General features: G+C 50.3%; 1 protein-coding gene across 1 annotated transcript in view; it reads left to right on the top strand.

Moving 5' to 3' along the window:
• The window catches only part of Vsig10 (V-set and immunoglobulin domain containing 10), a 33,107-nt gene that overhangs the window by 966 nt on the left and 25,959 nt on the right, over positions 1–6,182 (top strand). The window lies entirely within an intron of this gene.

A 6,182-nucleotide genomic window follows, 5' to 3' on the forward strand; every position in this document is an offset into this window, starting at 1 on the left:
ACCTGTGCGGATCCGTGCGTTCCAAGCCCCGCCTTCCTCTTCTCCTCTTCTACTCTTTTTTTCTGTTTTCTTTTTGCTTTTTCTTTGAAATCATTACAGGGCTTGACAAGAAAGTCCTAAAATCCACCATTAAACAAATGCTGTTGCCAAAAAAAAAAAAAAAAAAAAAAAGCGCGGGTCGGGAGGAGGATTGTTTAGTAAATATGTAGATGGTTGGGAAAGGATGTTTGAGTTTTAACTCGCCAGCGAATTCGTGTCAACTGTGTGGAGAAATGTTTGGCGGGGGATGGGGGGGCAGGCAAACGAAGCCAAGGGGTGAGTAATTCCCCAAGATACTTGGGAAATGCTATTTTTTGTGCATGTTCTGGGTCCACCCCATCCTCCTGCTATCCTTGTAATAAGAGGTAAGCTATTATACCTTAGCTCCCTAGCAGCAAGGGGCAGAAGTTCCTAATTATGATGCCCTTTCTATCTACTTATTTACATTTGCTTTTAATTGTCATATAAAATCAGCAACATTGTCTGGAACCTATGTTTTTGGTATGTATGGAAAACTCAAAAGGTTTCACAGCACAGGGTCGGCTCTCCCACCTGGGACTGGGCAGTAAGGCATCTTCTGCGTTATTTAGGACATACGACCCCAGATTGGTTACACTTTCTCTTGCTGTGTTATCCCCTTATAGTCATGGATTTCGTTTTCTTTTTATTTCTTTTGTCATTTTCTATGGGTGATGCATATGTTCTAGGTAGCCACACCACCAGCTCCAGTTATGGTCAGTTCCTGATGGCTTTTCTGGACATTAGAGGTCACTGTCAATCTTCTGTCCTGGAGCTGGAAGGAGCCTGAATGTTCATTCATACTGGCACGAAGTTGCTTTCAGAGTGACTGGTCGCTTCTTCCCGCTTGGAGACCTCCCTCTGCGGCTCCATCCTCTGTACATGCTTGAGTCGTGGACTCACTGGATAGTTCTGTCCTCCTCTCACTCCAGAGTCCCCAGTGCCAGGTTCTAGGTATGTGCCACCACCCCCGACTTTCTGCTCAATAATTGCTATGCCCAGACACTCAGGCTGGCTCTACCTGTGTGTGTCTGGGACGCCCAGGGGTTGTGCCTACTTCAGTTGTTTCTTTTTCAAGTTGAGAGGTAGGACAGGTGTCTTCCTTCCGACTCTCACCTACACTGACATTGGTGCTTCAGTATCACCTAGAGGGCTCCTGGGAAAAGACCAGTGTTTGGGTATGCCTCTGCTTGTGTAAATGAGGGTAGCATCAAGATGAGCGTGGGGCTGGAGGAATAGCCTGGTAGTGGAGTCTTGCTTATCTCTCTCCCTTCTTTGTTACATAATGTGAATTTAAGGTCGTCCCCCCCCCCCCCCCCCAACAAAGCGTCTGCAGCAATGAATGTTGCTGAGCAGCGCAAGCATTCATTACTCTGATTTTTAGTTTTGTTATTTCATTTTATTTTTCTGTGTGTGGGGGTATGTGTTTCCATGGCATGTGTTGTTGAAATAGGAGCGGCAGGGCTGCGTCCCCAGCACCCCAGCCGCACCCCGGCCGCCTGGCTAGCTTATGCCCCAAAATAATTACACGGACACTGTATTCTTTTAATGACTGCTTGGCCCTTTAGCTCTAGCCCTTTTCTCGGCTAACTCTCGCACCTGGACTAACCCATTTCCAATCATGTGTGTCGCACCCCAAGGTGCGCTTACTGGGAGATTCTAGCCTACGTCCATCCTGGGTCGGAGCTTCATCACGTGTGCCTCAGAGAGCAGAGCTCTCGCCTCTGCCCACAAGAGCATCGTGTCGAGGAGAGCTGTCGAGTCTGACCTCACTTCCTCTTCTGCCCAGCATTCTGTTCTGTTTACTCCTCCCACCTATGTTTTAACCTATCAGGGCAAGCAGCTTCTTTATTTAATTAACCAATGACCTTCCTCCATCAATGTGTGGAGGTCAGAGGACAACTTTGGGGGGCAGTTCTCGCCTTCCACCGTGTGGGTTCCTGGAATGAGGTTTGATGTTGAGTACCTTTACCCACTGAGTCCCCTCATCTCATCTTACTCTGTCCAAAGTGTGAGACTCAAGTAAATCCTTCTGACCTGGAGCGCTCCCAGCTGTGACTGTCCTGCATGTCTGTGGACACGTGTGGAGCCCGGAGCGTCAACAGGGTAATGAGGATGTGTGTGACCAGCACGTGTGTGGACTGATGTGTCTTCAGGAGCCTCCCTCTCCTTGTCCGTGACAGACATCACCAGTTGATGACTCTGCAGCCGCATCACTGACTAGATGGTTTCTAAGGCCATATTTAGCTTCAGGTGTTACAGGCAGTGGAGTGGGCAGAGCCAGGGGAAAAGCAGCCAGGCTGCCGTCTTTCTTGGAGAAGACAGGAGCCCTGGTGTCGAGGTTAAAATTGCATGAAGGCTGTTCCAGGCTAACAGTCCCTTATTCCTTGGCTGAGGACTGCGAAGGGGCAGCTGTTGGTCTGATAGAACTCGACTGTGCATCTTTCCATGATGGAAGTCACCATGTGAGAGCCTGGGTTGGTAGCCTAGTCATTTGAAAATGATGTGCTTTCTCTGTGTGTGTGTGTGTCTCTCTCTCTCTGTCTCTCACACACACACCCTCCCTTTTAAGTCAGGGTCTTTTCATAGCTCAGGCTGGTTTTGAACTTGATCTTTCTGCCTCAGCAGGATTGCAGGCGTGTGACACCAGGCTCAGCTGTAACAGAGTGTTGACTTGGTAAATCATCACTTTCTAGTGTTTCTTGCTGTTTGAGGGTGTCTAGCATCAGCAGACTCTCTGCCTCACAGACACTGGCCTACTCCCCCCCCGCAGTCTTTTTCTGGTTTGAAAGCCTTTCGGGAGTGCTGTAACTAGGATGGACAGACTTGGGACTTCTTTTTTTTTTTTGGTTTTTCGAGACAGGGTTTCTCTGTGGCTTTGGAGCCTGTCCTGGAACTAGCTCTGTAGACCAGGCTGGTCTCGAACTCACACTTCTTTTTTAATATTTATTTAACTTTATGTGCATTTGGTGTGAAGGTGTCAGATTTCCCTGGAACCGGAGTTACAGATAGTTGTGAGCTGCCATGTGGGTGTTGGGAATTGAACCGGCAACCTCTGGGAGAGCAGCCAGTGCTCTTAACCACTGAGCCATCTCTCCAGCCCATCTCAGGACTTCTTGTGGCCTGGTCCAACTTCAGTCTTTTGAAAGGAGCCTTTTCTTATCCCAGGAGGGACAGCAGCTCAGACACCCATGGCGAGGTTGCCAAGAAGAAGGTGGCAGTTCTTTTTTTAATAACAGTTTTATTGAGATATAATCGAATACCATAAAATCTACCCTTGGGCTGGGGACGTAGTTCAGTTGGTAGAGTGCTTGTCTGATGTGGGAGAAACCCTGGATCCCAGCTCCTCATGAAACCCAGCATGGTAGCGGCGCGTGTCTGGGGAAGCAGATGCAGGAGGGTCCTGATTTTGTGGTTATCCTAAGCTATGCAGGAGGTCAAGGCAGCTTGGACTGCTTGAGGCCCTGTCATAATAAAGTATAATACAGAACAAAATAAAAACCACTCTGTTGGGCCAGCGATGTAACTCACTGGGCAGAGAGCTTGCTGAGGAGGTGACATAAGTTCCCTCCTGGGCACCCTCCCTGCTGTGGTAGGAGAGACCACACTCCTGAAAGTTGTCCTCTGACCCCCCACACCCCCGTGTACTGGATGATGTGGGGCACAGCAACTGCCCCTGCCCCTCATTAGTTACCTCCAAGACATTTTTAATCAGCCCAGCAGGTTTTGCCCAAATTCCTGTCCCTGTGGCCTCTCTAGAATGGGGTGTTGATTGTGGAAAGTGCTGGAATAGTCTCAGTAAAAATGGACTGCATTTGCTGGACGGTGGTGGCACACACCTTCAATCCCAGCATTTGGGAGGCAGAGGCAGGTGGATCTCTGAGTTCTAGGCCAGCCTGGTCTACAGAGAAAGTTCCAGGACAACCAGGGCTACATAAAAAACCCTGTCTCGAGAAAAACACCAAAAATACCTAATTAATTAATTGGACTGCATTTGTTCCTTGTTCTGCACTGTCTTAACTCCCTGATCAGCTGTCGCTTGCCCTTCAGCCTTGAGCAGGCGTTGGAATCCTCCACAGAGGGCTGGCCTCTCCTGGTTCTGATTGAGATGGTTTCAGGTGCTGACAATTTGTCTTTCTGACAAAGCTGTCACTTAGGGTCCAAGCATTTTCTCACACACCCCCCGCACCGTGTCAGGGTCTCACTATGTAGCCCCCACTAACACCTAACGTTTGACCTTCCTACCTCTGCCTCTGAGTGTTGAGACCCCATGTGGCTGTCCTCACATCTGGCTTTGGTCTTTCTGGGCATTTGAATTTGCTGTTCCCTCTGCCTGGAACTCTGGCTCCTTCTGCATCCATCCCGTGCCTACTTGTCCATCAGGTCCCGCTCTTCTTCCTGAAGGAAGTCTTACCTGGCACATCCCTAGCTGCCTTGGGAGCCCTTCCTGTCTCCCTGCCCCTCACCTCTACCCGCCTTGCCAGTTGTATGTGTGTTTTCCCACTAGCCTGTGAACTGAGTGGTTCTCCTCTGTCACCGGCAGATCCACAGAGCCCAGCACAGGACTGGCCTTCCAGCGCCCGCACAGTATGTGCTGCCAGCCCATTCATTCCTGCATGGTGCTGCCCGAAGTGATTAACTGTTCCACGGGGAGGGAGACCGGCAGGTCTCATCCCCACCCCTACCCCATCTGGGTGTCTAGGCAACAAGATGGCTGCCTGAGGCCGTGTGATTGAGGACTAACAGATGGCCACGTGGAGAGGGTGATGCTTACTGCTCAGTACCGCTGGTGTGATTGGATAGGCAGTTCTGATCTGGCCTGGGTCCGCACATGTGAGGATGATGTGCCCAAAGGCTCATCTAGGCACTTGCAGCTGGAACCTCTGGGCCCCTCAGCTCTGCCCCATGTAGGGGTCATGCTCACACTGCAGCTGGAGCTACACCTGTCCTCGTGGACAGCAGAGCATGAGAAAGGGTCCCTCTGAGTTCATGGTGTCCCCCATGCCCATGGGTTTCATTTCTGTTACTGGGTAAAGTACCTGATATAATCAACTGAAAGGGTGGGAAGAGTTTGTTTTGTCTCACAGTTCCCGAGGGGTGCAGTCCATCATGACAGAGAAGGCTTGGCGGCAGGAGCTTCAGGCCATCCCCTTTCAACAGAAACCTTGATGTGGCCAGGCTCAGTAACCCTCAGAGCCCACCCCCAGGGACTTATTCCTCCAGCGCAGCTCCACCCCCTGAAGGGTGCAAACAGTGCACCAGCTGGGGCCATGAGACTGTGGGGACATTTTACATTCAAACCACAACACCACTGCTGAACATGTTTAATAAAATAGCTGCAGATTTGGCTCTGGGTTTGTTATGCCCAAGTTCTGTCCCCAAATGAATTTAGGGAGCCAGATTTCCAATACAAATTACGTGAGGGTTTTTAATATTCAAACTCAGGTTTGGACCAACACCTTTCCAGCACCCCAGTATGGGGGGGGGTGCAGAAAGTGTGGCAGGGAGCCCTGGGAGGGTAGAACTTTTAAAGGGGAAATTTATCAGGGGGGTTCATGTCCTGTCGTCTTGGGACTGGGTAAGGCGGGCATAGGGTAAGTAGTTTCTGAAATCATTGGTCAGTTTTTGGACGTGAAAACCTAACAAAGGGCCATACATTACTGACAAGGTATCTTTAAGGACAGGATGCCTCTTGGGAGCATCTGAACCTCCTTACATTTTATGGCCCTGCTCCTTAGCTCCTTAATTGGCTATTTTTAAAGGTGTCTTTTCAAATTTCTGCTATTGCTGCATAGTTCTGGAGCTGAGATCTGTGTGCTGCCCCCCCCCCCAGCACTGTATGACATGTGGGACAGCGTGTAATCCCAGCATTTGGGAGGTGGGGACAGAAGTTCAGGGTCTGTGCTTGAGTAGTGTTCTGCAGAGCTCAGGGCCAGTCTGGTCTGCGTGAGACCCCACCTCACAGTGTGCTCACGCATGTGAACAAAGGCCTGTCTGGGCTGCGTGAGACCCCACCTCATACGTGTGCTCACATATGTGAGCAAAGGCCAGTCTGGGCTGCATGAGACCCTGCTTCACACGTGTGTGAGCAAAGGCCAGTCTGGGCTGCGTGAGACCCCACCTCA

The sequence above is a fragment of the Microtus ochrogaster genome, chromosome 2 (assembly GCF_000317375.1).
Source record: "Microtus ochrogaster isolate Prairie Vole_2 chromosome 2, MicOch1.0, whole genome shotgun sequence".
Taxonomy (NCBI): Eukaryota; Metazoa; Chordata; class Mammalia; order Rodentia; family Cricetidae; genus Microtus; species Microtus ochrogaster.